General features: G+C 38.6%; 1 protein-coding gene across 4 annotated transcripts in view; it reads right to left on the bottom strand.

Annotated features, from left to right (window-relative positions):
* Positions 1 to 20,253, bottom strand: part of SEMA3D (semaphorin 3D) — a 131,132-nt gene that overhangs the window by 90,809 nt on the left and 20,070 nt on the right. The window contains exon 1 of one of the 4 annotated variants that reach the window (XM_050969951.1): positions 6,090 to 6,106. The exons of the other annotated variants lie outside the window; for them this stretch is intronic. The gene's annotated coding sequence lies outside the window, so the exon portion shown is untranslated. Of the gene's footprint in view, positions 1 to 6,089; positions 6,107 to 20,253 lie in introns of those variants that run through there. 4 annotated transcript variants of the gene reach the window in all.

Below are 20,253 nucleotides of genomic sequence, written 5' to 3'. Positions count from 1 at the left end.
AGATTAATGGCTCATGACTGGCCATGAAAATTCTTTTCTGAAAGGTACTGGAACTGCCTGATTAAAAGAGCAGTCCTAGTGCCCACATCAGCCAGCACTAGCACAGACATCAAAGGAGAGGTTCCTTACAAGCCCATGAGAGATGCAGCACAGCTTGTGGCCCCTGGTCTGGCATTCAAGCTCCTGCAGCACTGGGTCGGGCAACTCTCAGCTACACCAGCACCCAGAACCAATTCAGCACCTCCTGATGCAGGCAGTTCATCCTTCCTGGCATGAAAAGATGGAAACAGTTCTCTCTGACAGAGGAAACCTCACTCAGATGAAACTTGGGCTTTCTGAGCCTCCAGATCTTCTGTCAATAGTAAAAGACAAGGAAGTGTGCAAGAGGATGATGGCGAAATAGAAAAAGGGAAATAATTTGTAAAATGCCCAAAGCATAGCTCCTATTGCAGAACACTGAGCTTCTTTCTTCTCAGTCCCCTCTTCAACACTCACATTGTGTCTGAATGCACTGGTCTTGGCCAAGGGGAGTGCATGTTCATGAGATGACATGGAGAGAAAACAGACAAAGATGAAATGCCTGTTTCATCTTTTCTCTTCCCTTTATTACAGGATGTGATCCAAAGAGAAGGCCTTTACTTCTGTGCCAACACATCTATTGGAGGGTGGACCACTAAGGACAGATGTGGATTAGACTATGGTAGGGTTAAATTGCCTTTAAAAAATCTATTTAGGGGGAAGAAGGGGAAAAGAAGGGGAGGGGGAGGAGGGGGAAGAATATATGAAGATGAGACACCAGCCCTGTTCATCTTCAGCAGGATGATAGTGACAAACCATACTTCAAAAAGAAGCAATTAAGTAGGAGCCAGTCTCACTGCAAGTATGTTGAGAAGTCATGGCCTGAAGGTCTGGGCCTCAGCCAACAGGGAATTCACCAAAGGATTTGGGGCTCATTTTCTTGAGGCAAATTACTGCAAAGAATCAAGACTAAATTTGACTAAAAAACCAGTTGTGTCAATGCACTGTCATTGCTGAATTGATTGAGAATCAGCACCAAACTCAGGCCTTTGCCCATAGCTCACAACCCCACTTTTTCATTTAGGCATTTTTTGCTAATGGGAACTTTTGGGTTTTTTTGGTTGTTTTTTTTTTCCCCCATTTCCCTTTTATTTGAATAATGTCTGTGAAAAACCATTTGCTTTCACAAGGCGGTTAGTTTACACTGGAGGCAGCTGGTCTGTGAGCTCGAGCCAACCCTGTCCTGTCTTTAGATTCATTGCAATCTGGCCAGATTGTCACATATATTTTTAGTTTATGATGATCCTCTAATACAATTCCAGCTTCCACATAGAGTCCTTCCAACAGAATAGCTCAGGTTAATGAACTTCAGGCCAACTAACTTGCCATTAATCTTCAGGAAATATCCTTCCTCTCTGTAACACATGCAATGTCTATCAGTGTCCTGTACTGAAAAGACCCACAGTCACACTGATCAGAAGAAAACAGTCCCATGAGCAGAAATAAAATATAAAACCTAAAAGCAAATTTGACTTCCCTATTCCTTTCTTCCTTCAAAAGTAAGACAAATTTGGTCAGAGAAGGAAAAAATTACTGGTTTGTTTAGCTCTTTGATACTTCAGCTAAGGACCAACACCTTCTAAAACTTCCTCACCATGAACAGATCCAAAATAAATGAGGAAAAAGAGTCTAAAAAGAAAAATACTGAGGCTAAAGCTGCTTCCCCACCTTGGCTTCAGCTAGGAAATAGCACTGCGCTGTGTTAATTATCACCTGCAAGACCGACCAGGGAAGGAAGCCATGCATACACCTCGCTGAAACGGGGGCATTTCCAGCAGAATAAAGGAGCTTTTATTTGCCCCACTCAGGGGCGGGAGGCACAAGGCTGAGAGGGGCTGAGCAGCCTGGCTCCATCCTGCTCAGACCTCCCAGCGGGACCCATAAATTGGGATGTGGGTTAAAGTGCCAGAAGACAGAAAGTGGAGCTGCAAGTGTGCTGCCATCCTGACAGAGAGAGGGGCCAGACCTGACTGGCACATGTGCCATGGCACGTCCCAAAACGAGGTGTCACCTCCCCGCAATCGGTCACATCTAGTGGAGCCTATAAAACAGATTGCTCCACAGCTACTGTCTGAAACAAGAAAACCTGGAGCCAATTTGCTAAACATAATTTATTCCAGGCCCTTTGTGGCAATAAACAGAGCTCTTCAGCCTTCTCAAACACACAGACAGTAAGGAGCTCTGTGCTTATGGGAGCTTTTTCAGATCGTTCAGCTCAAACCTATCTAAATGCAAAATCTTGCATTCACAAATACTGTGCAGTTTCCCACTTCTCCTGGCGTCACGAAGTCCAGAGCTGAAACGACTTTGACCCATCTGCAAACACACACTTTTTATACTGTATTCATCAAAATCTCAGTTATTTCTGTTAAAAAAGCCTTTGTGGAACTGGAAGATAATTTAAAACCTGTTTCCAGTACTAGTTTTCCACGGCCATTTTAAAATTCAGAATTTTATATTCCAATAAAGAGTTATGGCTCAGTTTTAGTGAATCTAACAGCAATGTTGCAGATTGTGACAACTGAAAATCTAGAGCAACCTAGTCACTATCAGCTTATAAATTCATTATAAACCTAATGAATAAGTTGCCTAGGCCATGTAGCTTCTATATGTAATTTTCTATCACTGATGAAAGTTTTTCATTCTTCTCCTCATCTATCCTTGTTTGACATCTTGGGGTTCTATTTTATTTTGGTCTATGGAGTCAGAAGAGAGAAAAAGATGTCCCTTCCAGACATCAACAAAATAACATGCTATTGGCCTTTCAGAAAAACATATTGCTTTAAAAGATTTAAAACTAATCAGCTACAAGAATAAACAAAAAATTACCCCACCTACAATTCATATTTATTGAAAGGTATATTATGTCTTTATCATGTCTTTATTAAGAGATAAATAAATATCTGTTTATTTCAATTGATTATTTTCTACTATTATAAGTAGAAAATGTATATGCACACATATTTAAAGTACATTATTTTAACTACAAGTATGCAAATATGCATGTCCAATGCATTATGTAGATATCTCACCTTGAAATTATCATACAAATTCCAAAAGAAAAATTACTGTGGTTGTCTACTGTGTGGTTCAAAACTGTACTGTAATCATGAACTGGATATTGAATTGTCTTGTTAATAAGAGGGAAAACTGTAAGCATACATGGCTCAGATTAGTAACTTAGAAAATCAAATAGACTAAAAATAAAATTACATCTTTAGACTTACTTAACATTCTTAACTTAGTTCTGCAATAACAAAGATGACATTTATCCAGAGCACAATGAAACTATGTTCTTGTACCCCTTAGATGGTCTGTTTATTATTTGGCAGAAGATGCCTTTCTCTTCATTGTGAAATCTCAGTTAAAGCTAACTCCTTCCAAGAACTGGTAAACAGTATTATTCATCACTATTCTCCTACTTATTAAGTAGGTTTTGTGCTGTTTATAGAAAATGTTCTCTTTCAGGATTCAGAAAAATACTGCTCTTTACACAAACCCCAGATCAGCATTACATCACTTCCCAACACCAGGAGAAATTATTGAATAAAAAGACAATCAAAAAACATTATGTGAGCCTGCAGTAAATGATTTTTTTTTCCATTTTGTGTTGTAAAAATCACCGGGGTTAGTGTACCTGGTTTAGAAGAGGTTTTGCCATGGAGCAGTCTTTGCTATTGTTAAATACCCAAACAATTAGCAGACTCCTAAGAAGCATAACCCAGCTTACAATGAGCTTTGCAAAACTATAAAGGCTTTAACTTTTACTGAGCTCCTCACAGGATTTACACACCACCCATTCAACACCAATAACTTGGCAAGAAAAATGACTGCTGTGATTCCCACTTGAGAAGAACCAAATAGAGCAAAGAAAAATGAAGGGTCTGAAAGACAATGAGGATGTAATTGAGGGAAGAGAGTCAGCAAAAAATCTTATTGTAGAGAACCATCTGATAATAAATAAAGCTCTCCAATAGAGAGAGAAAATACATTTGAGGATTACACTAGATTTTTTGTTGAGATGAACTCAAGATCAAGTAAAAATGGTGACGAAGGAAGTGAAAAGAAAGAAGGAAGGAATTCCCTTAATTTGTCTACTTTTTCATACTTTTCAGCATCTTTCTGAAGGGAATCTGCTGGTAGAAGCATTTCTAACAGGCACATAGTCTGTTTGGAGCTAAACACTGGTAGAAATGGTAGAAACTTTACAGAATGGTCCATGTCACATTGCTCTGAGGAGCTTATCTGACCATGAAATTGACTGTTGGGCACCTAAAATTATACACATAGGAAATGAGCACTTCATCCTCAAAAGATACCAGGATATTTTTCAGGTCAATGTCAGGGAGGTCAGGATTACACCCAAAGATTTCACACAGACACAGAAGTAATCTTTTCAGAAGGTGGCAGACAGACAGCCATGCACACAGACATGCTATGTATCATTATAATCAATGATTCTGAGAAATTTTATCTGTGGCATTATATCTTTCAGACATGTAACACATAAATCCAAGAGTGATGATAGATTAAATGCTATTCTCTAACCCTAATTATTTGTATATTGTGTCTCCTCAAAAAAAATACCAACCAAACAAAAAAACCCCACCCAAAAAAAAAAAAAAAACCCAAACAAAATAACCACTCATAGCTTTTTACCTTCTACAGTCTATTTCTCAAATACAGTATCTATTGTTCAAGAAAAAGGATGGGATAATAAGCAATCTGTCATCTGAAAATGATATTTCTAAAAGGAGGTAGGCACATAAATAAAATGTCCCACCAGTCAGATGTGAAGCTGGGATCTTCACACAGAAATATCAACATGCCTTTCATTCTAAAGTTAGATGCATATGTATCTCTTATGTGTTCTGTTTCCTCTTGTTTTCTTTGGGGAAGGAACTATGACTTCAGGTACTACGTCCATAATAACAGTTTTCCATAGGCTCTTTATTTAGAAGGACATGAGAATGCCCTACAAGTCTGATCATCCAAAAAAAAAAAAAAAAAAAGAAAAAAAACCCCAAACAACAAAACCTAAACACAAGCCAAAGGAGAAAGCAGTGTAAGGCACGATTTAGCAACACGTAAGAATCAAAAGGAGCCCTAAGCCAAACCTCACTGTTACATTATTTTAAGTACAGCATGTTTCCCCAGCAGACCAAAAAAACCACTAACGCTATGAAAAGTGATTCTAAGATGAGTTTTGTAACTCTGGTATCCAAGAAAAGAAAAAGGCAGTAGCATGAAAATTCCTAGAGACATTAATGAAAAGGTAGACTAGATGGAAAACCACTTTCTGCCAAGTACTGTGACGTCTGAAGGGTTTCAAAGAGAGACAGAGAATTTTCCTCTGAAATGTCTGTCACCACCTGCAGCACTTGGGGTGGTTTGGCTCAGCTCTGAGTGAAGGAGACAGGGAGACAACACTTGCAGGAAGCTTTGCCGGTGGAACAGCCTTGGCCTGCTCTTGAGAAAACACCGGAAAGCCAGAAAAATGTCACAATGGCCATCAGAGAAAAGAAATGCTCATTTTGGGGAGACCTGCCTGAGCATTTGAACTCTATCAGATTGCATTTGTCCTGCTGCAGCCTGAATTAACCCCAGGCAGCACTGTCAAGCCACCCAAACCACTGACCCTGCAACCACCATTCTGCTGGAAGAAACATAAACCTACATTGGCCAACACAAAGGAAGGATTACAGTCTCATTTTCACCTCCAGGAATTCCTGCCAGTGTTTTGCTATGGAAAAACCATTCTCTGCTACTTCCTTTCATAGGAGACCTTCCAGTATATGCAGGAGTGAAGCACCAGATCTCTAGCACGGACCAGAAGTCTGAACTGGCTGACTTTTTGGACATTACCAGTAACTACTAGCAATGGGGTATTCTACAGATTAGTTACTTGAACTTGCCCTACCATGACTTTTGTACATTTGTAAAAAACCCAGCTTGATGGAAGGTAGTGCAGCACTCTGGTGAAATCTGTGATATATCAAATCCAGACTTACAGCTCTGCAGGATACAGCAGCAAGGTGGAGAAAGTGCACACTCTGAAAGGGAACAGACAAGAGAGTGTCTGCATGGATACATCTACAGATGCGAGTAGGTGGGGCTCTCACGTCCTTGATCCAAGTAATCCAGACCTCAGCCAGCTCCCAGTGCTGTATGGCTCCATTAATTGCACACTACACAGCAATATGTTAGACATTTCAGCCATACATACATCTGAGGCATCACCAGGCAGCCAACTCTGTGTGCAGGCAAACAACCTGCACATCATGCACACAATCACAGCCCAGCAGACACTACTAAATCAAAAACTCAACCAAAACAACCCCAAAACAAACCCTCCCCAAAGCAGAAAGAAATAAGGGAACAAAGATTTACAATTACATAAATATTTAAAATGTAAATTTCATTTCGCAGCCAATGTTTTATTGTACTAAAATTAGTAGCTAGATTATCTGATGTAAGCATTAATGTATTGCCAAATAGTTTGCAATTTTGTGTAAATGCTTGCAGGCACTCACAGCTGTATCTAAAGTCTGTGAGACTCTCAGATAAAAACAGAATGTTACAAATGTTAAGTTGAGGCAACTGCATGTTGTAGTTGGCATCTTAATATAGTTAAACATTTTTATTATTATTTCTATTTTACAAATCCTGATAGGATGTTTCCTTAAATGCCAGTACTATTTAGTTTACTGTCAGCTGTGTAAAAGTAAAATCATAACTGTCAAAAGAATTCAGGCTAATACAGTTTAGCAATGGTTAAAAAATGTGTACTTCATAGGGCAGCTGAGCTTTGATCAAATCTGTTTGCTGTATATCCAATGGCATATTTCCCTAAAATTCCTTTCATCAACGTATGGCCTCATTATTTGATGCACTGTCAGTGAACTCTGTACAGCACAGTCTGCAGAATTTAATGTATAAACTGCACTACAGGGAAAGACATGCCGGAAGGGTTTTAATTTCCACTTCCAACAAACTGATTCAATAATTCATGACTATATGCTTGCAGTCTATTGGAGAAGGGTTTTTTTAACTCATTGTCCAACTAATTTTGGATCAACATTTTGTACAGCCAAAGTGTTAAGTGATACACATATGAATGTGCAGTCTGCAGAGCAGTGATCTCTGTTGGCCCAATAACCCAGTAATTTTATTGTTAGGCTGAACACATTTGCTTTCTTCCTCTTTTTTTTAAACATTTGATTTCATTTAAATTTGGAGTATATGTGACAGAGAATCAGCACAGCCTCTATAAAAAATCCCACTTGTGAGCTTACACAAGTCACTGGCTCAATGGGGACCTGTTCTTCTTGATGGGTTTCCCTCAGGTACTCATCATCACAGCATCCAAGCAGTTCAAAAGCTTTAATGTCTCTATTCTCCTTGTTTAGGAGTTAACTGGATTTTTTTTAATGCTACCATCCCTTGGATAAGGTTACACAAGCAGTCAGGACCAGTACCCACATCCCCTTAGTCACACAGCCAGCCTTCTCCACAGGGACAACAGAGTTGTAACTCCTGCAGTGAGATCCATGGCTCACATTCACTTCTTCCAGTGTTTTATTTGTTAAATTTAAGTGCCTCTGCAAACTACAGAAAATTACAAGCAATCACAGTTTCATTTTCTATAAAGAATTTCACAGAGCTGTGTAAGGAAAAATACACTGCCAGTGTGGGTTCAAACAGCAGGCCATCAAGGATTTAACAGTCCTGTGTCCTCTAATCATCATTTTTACCATTTTCAAAGGTTACAACATGCTGCTATCTATTCAGACCCTCAAAAAGCTTTCTGTTTGTGTCACAGCAGAAATCAATTTATATTTGGTGCAATAGTTGTTTTGCTGGTCTATTTTTAAGTTGCTTTGTGAAGGGTGTTATCATGACAGTACCTGGAATCTAAAACAGCCATACTGAAAAAGAAACCAAGAATTCAGGCATCACCTAATCCATTCAACACAGAAATACTTCCACTTTAGTTTAAAATCACAATCACTTTCCTTTGTCTTGTGAGGACAAAGTGAGGACACAGTGGGCAAAGCTGAATCAGTATTTCACTGAAGTAAGGAAAGATTTTTAGATGGTTACCCAGTTTGTTTCCATACCCAGAAGACCAGTATTCAAAAGGTAGGATGTAAAACACTATTTCTCATTTCCTTTTCCCCAGTAGTCATTTGTCCCCTAAGATGATGAGGCAATCTCAGTCTTGAGGCAGTTCTGAGGTTTCATTCCCTAAAAGGATTGTCAACACTGGAACAGGAACTCAGAGAAGGTGGATTCTCCATCTTTGCAGACATTTGAAGCTTGACTGAACACAGCTCTGTGCAATCTAATCCAAAGCTGAAGTTATCCATCCTTTGAAATACAAACTAAACCATATGACTCGCTCATGTCTCCTTCAACCCTATTTTTTCTACTACTTCCTTTAGCAGTTAATGGACAAATGATAACTGAACTGAATCACACACTGAAGGTCTTGCTCAATGTCTAACACCCTTCCACTTAAACCTGGATGTCTGAAAACCATCAAATGACTTTTTCTACTCTCTAGTGATCTTATCTTCCCAAAGACTCTTCTGATAAGGGCAGTGTCTACCCAAGGTGCTTACAAAGTAACCACTTTACTATTAAAATCTGACTGAAAACAGGATCACCTTTCTTTTATGAGACTGTCCAAAGGCTGAGGCAATTCAAGAACTGATTCACAGGCAGATAATAAACCCTTCTATCAAGAATAGCAATGTGTGCATAGGGCAAGTGGAGTACACACAGCACAGGTGCAGGCACTGCATTGCTGTATCAATTCAGTATCTCACAGCTTCCTGGTACAGTTCCACAAGGTCCTGGTTTGAAAACTAAGCACAGAACTGAGTGTCAAAATTATTAACATGGTATGTGAAATAAGGGTTTTGGCTGCACTGGTGAGACAAGAAGGGGATTAATTCCAGAACTGCCCCCCTAGAGTTAGAAGAAGATGTGTGAAAAAGGCCACTGGCACCCAAACCACGCCAATGACTTCTCACCCAGCACACAAGACCATCTGCGTTTTCCAGGCTGACCTCTCTTTTCTCTCCAGACCAGCAACTCCTTCCTGCCAGTCTATTATCTCCCAGTGGAACCAAGAAGTGGAAGCCATTGTAGTTACCACATTAAATATTTCTCAACGTTGTGGGGGGGTAAAAATGACTAGAAAGGAATTGGGCTCCATGCTGGCCTAGCTAGAAAAAGAAATGTGGTGGAGAAGATTAAGTTGTGTTTCTATAGCTATGGCTGAGCAGGTGGCAAAGTCCCACCACAGGTGCTTGGTCCATAGAGGATTCCACTCCCTGGTAAAATAGCTACTCCTCAAAGAAACCAGGGCTTGAAGATATCCAGGACTCTTCCTGTCAGATGAGCCTTGTGTGAGTTTATGAAGTCTTGGGATCACCATGATTAACTACATTCCTTAAGCCATTCCCCACCAAGCTTCAGTGCTTTTAAACCACTGACCCCTTGAATTAAAGAGGGAGATTTCTCTTTTCACAGCTGTGACTCAACACAGGAAGGAATTCAGAGACATCTGAAAACAAAGCCAGGCAGAATTTAAAACAAAATCCTTCAATGACAGATTTAGCAAGTGATGGGCACAGCTGGAGCTTACAAATATAACTAAGCAAATGAGCATGCATTATACAACAACCTTACATATAGACAGATCCTATGAAGGGCAATTTCCTCTCAAGAAATTGTAAAAACCAAACTGCTATGAATAAATCATCAGGAAAAACGAGATATTGGCTGTTCAAAAGGAATCTGAGTCTTTGGGTCCTTTAGCAAACTAAATGGTAACCACCCCTAAAATGAGATATATGACGACCAATTAACTAAAGCCTTGATTTTTAGTTATCTCTACTTAAATCACAATACAAAATGAAAATTCCTGTGCCTAGAGAAGAATAAAAAACTAGTAAGGTAGTTTTCAAAATTTATACAATATATTTCATACATTCAACTTTAAATATACATAACTAGTACATACATCATTGAGTCATTGCAAAGGAAATGTGCCCCTACTATTTCTGCCAAGGAAGCTGATGCTAAATGTACTCACTAGATATTCTGGGAGGAACTGAAGTGAAAAAAGAAGTGGAATTAGATACTAACAGCTAATTATCACTGTCACTATCTTAAACATGACATGCTTCTTTCTACCCAGTCAAATGGGCTACATGATACAGCACACCACTTATAAGAAGCAAGCACAGTTTGCAGATGAACTTTATAAAATGCAGCAAATATCTTGAAGATAATCAAGCATGAGGAATTGACCACCACCACACAGTACTGCAAAGCAAAACAACAATGACTACTGAAAATTCTATTTCCCTTGTCTGCCTAGCTGGGGTATGTGACTTGCATTAATGGCACGGGGAATAATGTACTTGTACTCAGACCCTGGACTGACTGATGTCAAATGAAGTTCAACCATTCATATTAATGGGGATCAGCATTTGTCTGAGGGAATGGAAGCCTCTCAGACCTCAGGGTCATGAATTGACAAGCTATCGAACATTTTCTCTGTAGTTCTGACCATCCTCCATCCCCACTGAGCTCAGCTGTCTGGACCCTTAGTCCCACTCCAGCTGCTTTGTGCTCCTCCTGAGGCACAGAAAGAGCTCATTACAGATTCTTTATGTGTGATGTGCAATGCAGGCTGAGGGCTCACAACTCCCTTTCTAGGAAACGCAAAATAGTCACATTTCTCTGGACCCCCAAAAAACCACAGAGACATGTATGCAAACTGCGAGTTGCGTTATTCTGGAGATCTGTGATTGACTAAGCCAGATGGTGACAGAACTGCCATTAATACAAAAAAAAAAAAAAAAAAAAACCAAAAAAAACCCAACAACAACAACCAAAAAAAACCACTGAAAATATAAATATCTCCTCAAAAGAACAAAGACGACTAATAACTTATACCAAGAAAATTATTGTTAAATTGCTATTGTCTCATGCCACTAATATACCGGGAGGATGCAAAAAAGCATTTTTTCTTACTAACAGACTTTCTGGAAAAACGCCTTTTCACAGAACTTATTCTTGAATGGTTTCAGAGTATCTATAAGCTCATGGGTGGTAGTCATGCTAATGATCAGCAAGCAGTAGCTTCAGACAGCTGACAAAAGTCAGTTATCTATCAAAACATTAAAATATACAAAAGAAACCACTGCAGCAGAGTTTTGGTCTTCTTAATATCAAGTAGAGCAATTTTGGGAGTAAGGACAGTTATAATTTTCACCATCATCATTAATCCTAATAATATTAAGAACAGCAATACTAACAATGATAGCTGTAACTTTTTTCCTAAACTTTTTTGGCAACAAAAAGTCTGCCAGATGCAAATTTAAATTTTATGGATAAGAAAGTCAGGTGTTTCTAGTGACTTTTACAAATTTGAACCCAGCTCTGGTAGTCTGGACATGCAGAGTGAGTGAATTAAAAAAGTCCACTCAAGCCCTAGCATCTCTGTTTCTTTAGAGGCACCTCAACCATGCTCTTGTTTTTCAGAAGTGCTTGTGTAGACATTAAAAACAACAAAGCAATAAAAAGATAAGAATTCAGCATTCAAGGCCAACCCCAACGAAGGATGAGACAAATGTAAAAAACAAGATTAAAATAAATGTCTTACATGCATAATAAATTTCAATATCATGAGTCACTAAACTGACCCATGAACTGTAACTTGACCATGCCTCTTTTAATTGTTCCACATAAGGATCCACTTTCTGAAAAAGAATATCTTCAGCAGACACAGCGCTACAGCCGTTTTTTCCTTTATTAATAATATACATGTACTGTAGTGCAAGTTATGGAACTTAAGTTCTACTGCAGAAAGAAGCATGTAGGATGTAGGAGATATGCAGCTAGACCAGAAAATGCCTTCTGTATGTACCTGGAAAAATACCACTAGAAATCACTACAAAACAATGAAGATCTATTCCATGTCAGGTGAAATAGAAAAGCTAAATAGGCAAGATGGCAAACCAATGAAGAGAGTAACTGAGAAAGTAATCAAAGTTGTCTCTCAGTTTTCTTTCCCTGGCAATATGGATCATGAAACATATTACTGATTTTCTACATTTAAGCAGTTCTGGGTTTTCTCCACTTTCAACATTCATTTCCTGTTCCAGAAAAATCCTCTCACACAACAACTTGTTACTTAAATAAGAATATAAAAATGTTTGTAATGGCAAGACTGAAGGCTCATCCAGTCTAGTAGTCTCTTTTCAACAGCAAGAAGAATAATTATAGAATATTTATACATGATATTTCCCCACCCTTAGTGCTCCCCCTCCTCGCCATCTATTTTCAGCTCAGGAGATTTCCTGAGCCTATTGTGGCCTGTCTCTTTTGCAGCCCCCAAGTAGATATCACTTTCAAGTACTTGTCCAGTATCCTTCTGAGCCCTTGTAAAATTCTTGCATCTGCAACACCATCTGGCACACAAGTTTATATGTCTGCTATCCAATGTGTGAAGAACCCTTCCAATACCAACAGTGCAATGTGATAATGTATTAATTTCCCCTCATACAGCACCACCTTCATATTAGCAAGAAAGTAGATCCCACTGGGCAATAAAAAAACTAAAATTCTGATTTAGTTGTGATGATCATCCAACAGTTTCAGCATTAGCTGCATTACACATGCTACCTCTTTCTTTTATTTTGTATAATTGTCTCATGAATTGAGTGGGAAATTAAGTGAAAATTGGTCAAGAGAAAATTAAGAAGGTGATAGCAGTCATCAGCTCTAACAAGTGTTCGCTGCCAAAGAAAAATATCTTGCTGTGGTCACTGCACAGGATGAGATATAATATTTCACAACTAAATCTTTGGTGAGAATCCAGGGCCAGCTTTGAACAAAGTTCAATTCAACAGAGCAGGCATTTGCCAAGGCTGGCAAATACAGGGGTGGGGCAAAACCAGACCTGAGATCAGTGAAAGACAAACCCTTCAGTTTCACAGCCATCCATGGCTCAACACTGGTAGCAGAAGGGTTCCCACACATGAACTGGTGAATACCTGCAGGCAGGTAGGATGGAAGAGGCATCCAGCACCCAGCAGCTGGGGAGATCTGTCACGTCTCTCCTTGACAAAGCCCTTTGCTTCTCTCACACTGCAGTAAAATTCACTTTTAGTTGACTGAAATAGCCAAGTTTTCTCATATTCACAACTTTTACTCTAATAAAGGTGGCATGGGAGTGAAGGGTTTTACTTCTGCACCAGTTGATAATGTATCTTTAGAATCTTCTGCTTTCAAAATTACTGAATAATTTAAAAAAACGTGCTTTAAGATTTATGCTATAAACTATGAGGAAACAGAGTTATAAGCTCTATTAATCTTCATGTTTTAAGGTGTGAGTGAGTAAGATACACCATCTTGCACTACAGAACAGTAAAATTGTGAAGATTTATGCCTTCCGCTGAAACATCTGGTCTTACCCACCCTTGGTGCCAGAATGGCAGACTGGATGAGCTGCTTGTTTATTCCAGCCAGGCATTTCCCTGACTCCAGGACTTTATGTTAAGACATGATGAACATCTTACTCCCACTGGAGAATTTTTACTCTCATGAAGTCAATAGGTCAGAACTTCTGAAATTTACAGCTCATGAAAGGGATACGTCCTTTGAGTTTGTTAGATTCTAGTGCATCATTAGACAAATATAAATACTTAAAACAATTGTACTTTATGTACTCCATACTTGTGCTTCATACAGGCACAGGCATTTATTTAAAGGCCTGTCAGAACATAACTTCATTAGCAACAGAGTGAATCATGAGGGGTAGGAAATATCCAAAAGGGTTACATCTCACAGAACTACAACAGTAAGCCCTATCAAAAAAGTTCCTTTCATTTTACAACTACAACAAACTTTTCAATTCAGTATTATAAACTGTAATTATTCTGGAGGATCAAATTAGTTAGATTTACTTACTTAGAATTCAGAATAATTTCATTCTTTTTGCTACATCTATCAAAAGTCAAATTTGGAGTTAAGTTAGTGTCTGCAGTGGATCACAATAATGTAAAGGCATTTCTGTTACTGCCTAGTGAGTTTCAGAATTGTTTCTAAAAATAGACACATTCAAAAATTTCATGACTTTATCAAAAACTAGAATTGAAGCAATGATGAAAAGCATTATACTTTCTGAAAAAAAGTCTTCACTAGGTTTTAAAACAGAAAATTTATGCTGCCTTTTTCAATTACAGCTACTTTTAAGATTTTCCAGAGGTAGCTACAGTTTGGCTTTGACCCTACTATTGCAAAGTGCCAGAAATACCAAATTATAGCAGGGAAAATGTTGTGTGTGCACACATGTATGTGTTTGTCTACAGCCTGCATGAGCAATTGAAAAACATCCAACATACACACACAGCAAATCACATAATTAAGACTTTTATGCAGAAGAAATTTGTCATTTAAGTAGAAAATAATGGAAGGACTGCAGAGATTTCTCAGTACTAAACCATAATGCTTCATTTAATGAGTAATCCCTGGAGCAAATGGATGTTTACCTCACTCTGGGCAAGCTCAAGTGCACAGACAGACAATTACAATGCTTCAGCTGATGGAGGATAACTGTTAGGCTGCTGTAATGCAGTCACATTCCTTCATGGCCTTATAGAGTGCATTTCTGTATTTTCTTCCATGCCAATACAACCTCTGTCTTTGCAAGATTAAATGGCTGTAAGATATCTGCATATTCAAATTGGAATGCCTGAATCTGAATACACAAAGCCCTGGAAACTTAAAAACTGGAACCTCTGTCTGCAGCCTCTCTGACTTTGGCAGGTACATTGTCTGCATCCACTGTGCCTTCAGAAAAACAAAATATTAGTAAATTAAAAAAAAAAAAAAAAAGGAAGAGATTTTGCAATAGGAAAACCACAATGCAATTTGGTTGCATTGTGTCTTACATGAATAATGGCTGGACAGCAAACTTATTTACATGAACCACTGAATACAATTCAAAAAGAATTTTAATATGTATATATAGGCTGGAGATTAATAGTAAATGCTGGCAAATGGCTTCAGAGAGATTCCAAGTTTTGCCTTGGGAGAACAGCAAAAGGAGAAAATATATTGCTAAAGCCTCTCTTCCCACCACTTTTATACTGCTGCCTCTTGTCAGAGTGTAGGGTGCAAAGTTCTGAGACTGGTATTTGGCAAAAGCACAGCTTAAATTATTAAAAAAAAAAAGAGGAAGAAGACAATCTAATGGAACTGCTTTGGTCAATCACACACAGCTATTGAACACCTCCTTTAATGTCCTTAGTCTTCACTACTTCATGAAATTTCTGAAAGCTGAAGGCAGTACTTCAAACTACACTTGTAGACACTATATAAAAATCTTATTTTTGTAATCCATATTACTGGACAAGGAAAGTTAAAATACAGAGATTATAAACTCTTCTGCTTGGTAATATGGAGAACTCCAGAATCTCAGAAGTGTCCACACTTCTATATTTCTTTCTATATATTTGATCCTCTAGCTGTCAATGTAAAGGAATTTTAAAGTGATTTTAATGTTCTTCTATTCATAAGAATCTAAAGATATAAAAGATGCATGATTCATAGAAAAGTAACGCATGCACACTCAGATTCATACACAGTATACATAGTTGTGCTTTGTTCCACAAGAAACTCCTGTGATTCACAGCACCTGGATATGAGTTTCCAGGTTACTATGAACTTATTTCCTAAATATTAAAAACATAATGCATTTAAGAAGTTTTTTTCCTTTCCTTTTCTTTTCTTTTTTAATGAAGCCAAAAGTAGCAATAAATGGTCATCTGTGTTCTGGTTGCCATATTTCACACAAGAGACCCTTGATAATTAACGATGGCTGAAATATCAAAATTCCTTCAAATACTTACCTCTGTTAATGAAAACTACAGCTGCACTCAGATCTGCTGCCTTTGATATCCTTTACATTCCCACAGGAATATAAATCTCCAGGTTTCAAAAAAGGTATTCCTCACAGGGCTATGGAGAAACACACAGCTTTTTTGTTTGGTGCTGCCTGATAGTATTATTGGGTTAACATGATGGAATAAACTTTTTTTTTTTCCATGAAGCTTATCTAGTCTCACATTATTAATCTGAAAACAGGCCAAAAGAAAAAACAGGAAGAGAGATACAAAAAATTCAGAGCTCAAATATGGTCCTTTGGGCCATTGCAGATCTTCAATAGAGGCAATTTAGTCCAAGATACAGGAATATTGAAAAAGAAACATTATGAAGAGAGACTAGTGAAGGCTGTTTCCTATCTGTTAGAGATCAAAGAGGATCAGAGCAAATATGAAATTGTCTTGTAGCTGAGGCAATAATGTACCTAATGATCTTGAAATGAAATGTTTAAAAAGCTGTATTTCTATTTTTCATTTTAAAAGGTCTGCATTTTAACTCCATGATTAATCCAACAGTGACAATCACAAAACTGTAAACATATAATTATATTTTAAAACAAGATCTATTCCATCTTTGAATCAAAATTATTCCTTTCATCACAGTAAACCCCTGTTGTTTTTAAAACCTAGTGTCTATAATAATTTAATTTAATTCCTAAGCCCCTGGTTATCACTGTAACTTTACTCATACATAGGTTATCTAGTGTGCACTGCTATAGCTGTTTGAAGTGTATTTCCAAAACCAGAACGGAACTAAGACCCAGAGACACATCACCACCTCTTGCAGAAATGTCACTCATGCTATGAATAAAGCATAAGCTTAGAAAAACATCATCACCCAGCAAACAAATAGCATTTGCTGAACCCAGCACATGTCTGGAGCTGTGCTCCCGAGCTAATTGGAGGCAGATCCTTGTGCCGTGCCACGGGACGCCGCAGCTGAGAAACCCTCGAGCTGGTCATGGAGAGTTCAGCACACTGTGCAAGGGCAACTGCCAAACTCTGGGGCAGGAGGCAGAGCCAGAAATCCCAGAAAGCAGGCTAGGAAACAATGCTGTCATCTGTCACGAGCACCCCGACAGCGAGAGGCAGGCAGCAAGGACAGGGGCTGCTCTGCAAGCCGCAGTGAGCCACTGCAAGGCTGAGCCCTGGTCTGCGGGATGGCTGGGGCTGAGAACAGGGACATGAAGGGTAGGTGACACCAAGGAAGGATGATGGCTCCTGAGCAAATGAGGCCAGCACCTGCTGCTGCAAGAGTTGCCCCAAACCGTCACTGTGTCTGTGCCCAGCTGGGTCCAGCTGGGCTGGTGCAAGACTAAGATGGGGATACCACGGAGATTGGGATGGGTCTTCCTCAAAACTGGTGGAACACTTAGATTACACTGAAATCATTAATTACCTGAACTGCCAGAGTTGAATGGGAATAGGCATACCTGCAGCTGGCAGACTGCCTTATCCAAGGACACTATCAAACCCAGTCACAGGAGAGCCAAAACCTCTGTGCTCATGTTAAGCACCTAATTCTAAAGTGCTGTTGAATTTAGAGGTAGCTAGTTATGACTCCCTGGTGTACCCAAAGACAGAGGAAAAAAAAAAACCCAAAAAGCAAAAGAACAACCAGAAAAGTCAACTGAACTCTGGAAGAGCCTATTCTAGGAGCAATAATGAACTGCTGGGTACATTCACTGGGAGCTGGCCCAGCCTCATTTCCAAGCTGGAGGACAGAAAATTTCGAAACTCTGCAACAACCCTTCTCTTCTTTCCTGTGTGTCAGACTAACCCCGACCCAGAGTGTATCTTCCAGCTCAGCCTTGTCCAACATGTGGTTCCAGGCAGGATGTTGCCTATAAAATGCTTTTGCACTAATTCCACAAATTAGAGCACTCAAAATAAAAGCAGAGCTTTCTGAGGGGTACCAAAAGGCAGTGCTGCCTTTCTCACAGACGTTCCATCAGCCACAGCCAAGGCTGGGAACTCATGCATGACTGAGGTACTGAGCTAACGTGTCTCCAAATACAAGAAGTGACCCCATCAGCCAAGCTGAGGATCTTGATTTACCCACCTGACAGCCCTGTTCTGCCCTGCTGGGCTGGACTTTGCAGAGCATCCCTGCAAAGAAGCACCTGCAAAAGGAGAGTAAAGGAGGAACACTCTGGGCTTGGTAAAATAGGTTATTAGAGTTGGAAATAGCTGAGCTGATTACCCTGTGTGAACTGACTAAGGAACAATACCCAAACAAAAGACAGTCTGACACAACTGTCAAAACAAAGTCAGTTCTGAAAGACATCTGACAAGGCAACATCTATTTTGAAAATCCTCAGGATATTAACTGCGTATTTATGTTTTGTATTAAGAAGACTAAACATCATGAAAACAGCTGAATTTAGCACAAACAATAGGCCAATAAATACAACACTAGTGCTTTAAAATAATTAAAGAACCATTTGTTCTTGCATTTATGTTGCTTTCAAATACTGGCAGAATTCCTTCAAATAAACAAGCTGCCAGGTTTTTTTGAGTTTTTTTAATTTTTAAGGACTACATGTGGGCAGTAATTTAGGCAAATCTGGACATTCATTTGTTCCATTCATCTGAAGTGAAAAAAAGTGACACATCTATCACGTTGCATTTTTACTCTTCAGAAGCCAAAACCAGGGCCCTCCAGGGAACGAGAAGTTTAATTATAAACTATCACTGTACAACAACATAGATTCTTGGACATATCTCTGGGAACACATTCAATACAATAAGCCAATAGAATCTGCTATGTATTTTTTTCTTTTTTTTTTTTTAATGCAAGACCATGGTTCTTTTTTTTGGTGTTAAAGGAAGAAGACAGAAAAAAAGTTATCAATTAGAGACTTGCAACGTTTGTTGCAAAATAATGTCCATACCAGTTAGTGATTCTTCAGAATTACAAGAATAGAAAAACAAAAGCAGTGTCACTAACTAGCAATCTATTTGTTGTTTAAACGATGCCTAAATTTGTGCTGTGTAATACTGAGAAAATATAAAGAGTCACAATGCAAAACCACACTGTAGTTTCCAGTTTCTATAGAGCTTTTTTTAATTTTTGTATCAATTTTGAAAGCAGAAGTGTCTGAATGAAAAACAGAATTTTCCCCACATTACTTTTTCCCTTTTCACACTCCTCATCAAGTAAAAGTAGGAAATTTCTTCCATGATCTCCTGTTAGAAATATTTATTAATTGCACATGATGGTAGTTGTTTAATTTCTTTGCAGAGAAAATTACCATAATAGGAATTTTGTTAGTAAATGACATTTAAATTTTAAAAAAATTTGAAAGTAGCAGTAGCAGTTGTACAACTCAACAATGACTATTTAGCCTCATTAAAGACTATTTAGTAAGGCTGCATTTTATATTTCCGTTGTGCAACAGAGAAGAAAATTACCTATGTCAATAACACTGCCACCAAGGTCAAGCCCCACAGGAATCCCTACAAATTCCTTCTAAAATCCTGGGTAGATCTGTAAACTTGATCTTACCCACCACACTGGTGAAGTGTGGAGTTTATTTTAAACAACTGCACACTGACAGCCTCACTCTGTTTTCACAAAGATGAACTGGATCTCTGCACAGGCACAGAGCTGTGGCATCACACCAGAGGTGTCCATCAGGTAAACTGATTCTCATGAGCAAAGGAGCTGCAGAAGTAAACATGAAAGCTTTGTGCTGAATCTAATTTAGATAAATAAATTCTGAAGACCCACACATGACATTAAAAATGAAGACTAATTTATCTTCTCTAAGAGAGATGCCTACTTAGATCATATACATAAACTGGTATGAATACCACTACCTAGGGTAATAATATTGCCCATGTTCAGTATCTTTGAAGGTTTTCAAGCCTCTTAAGATCATGCAATTTTCTAAACATGATCAAATGAAAATGCAATTATTTTGCCTCAGTAACAATGTTCAATATTTTAGAAAAGCTTACAGTTATGGACTGCAATTATCTAATTTCTCATTCTCATTTTCCTTCTTTTTTTCCCAGGAATTAACTTTGTGAATATCATCACATTTTTAATGAAAGCAGAAGTGATTTACAATAAATATTCATAACGAAGTCTCCACTATGGAGCTGTATCAGGGTAATGCAGAGAGGAATCAATAATGTGCACGTTGGTGTGTGTCCACTGATTTCACTGAAGTTGCACTAAATTAGGTAGAAAAGGATCATG

Source organism: Serinus canaria, chromosome 1A (genome assembly GCF_022539315.1).
Source record: "Serinus canaria isolate serCan28SL12 chromosome 1A, serCan2020, whole genome shotgun sequence".
Lineage (NCBI taxonomy): Eukaryota > Metazoa > Chordata > Aves > Passeriformes > Fringillidae > Serinus > Serinus canaria.
This window is presented reverse-complemented; position numbering and strand designations above follow the sequence as displayed.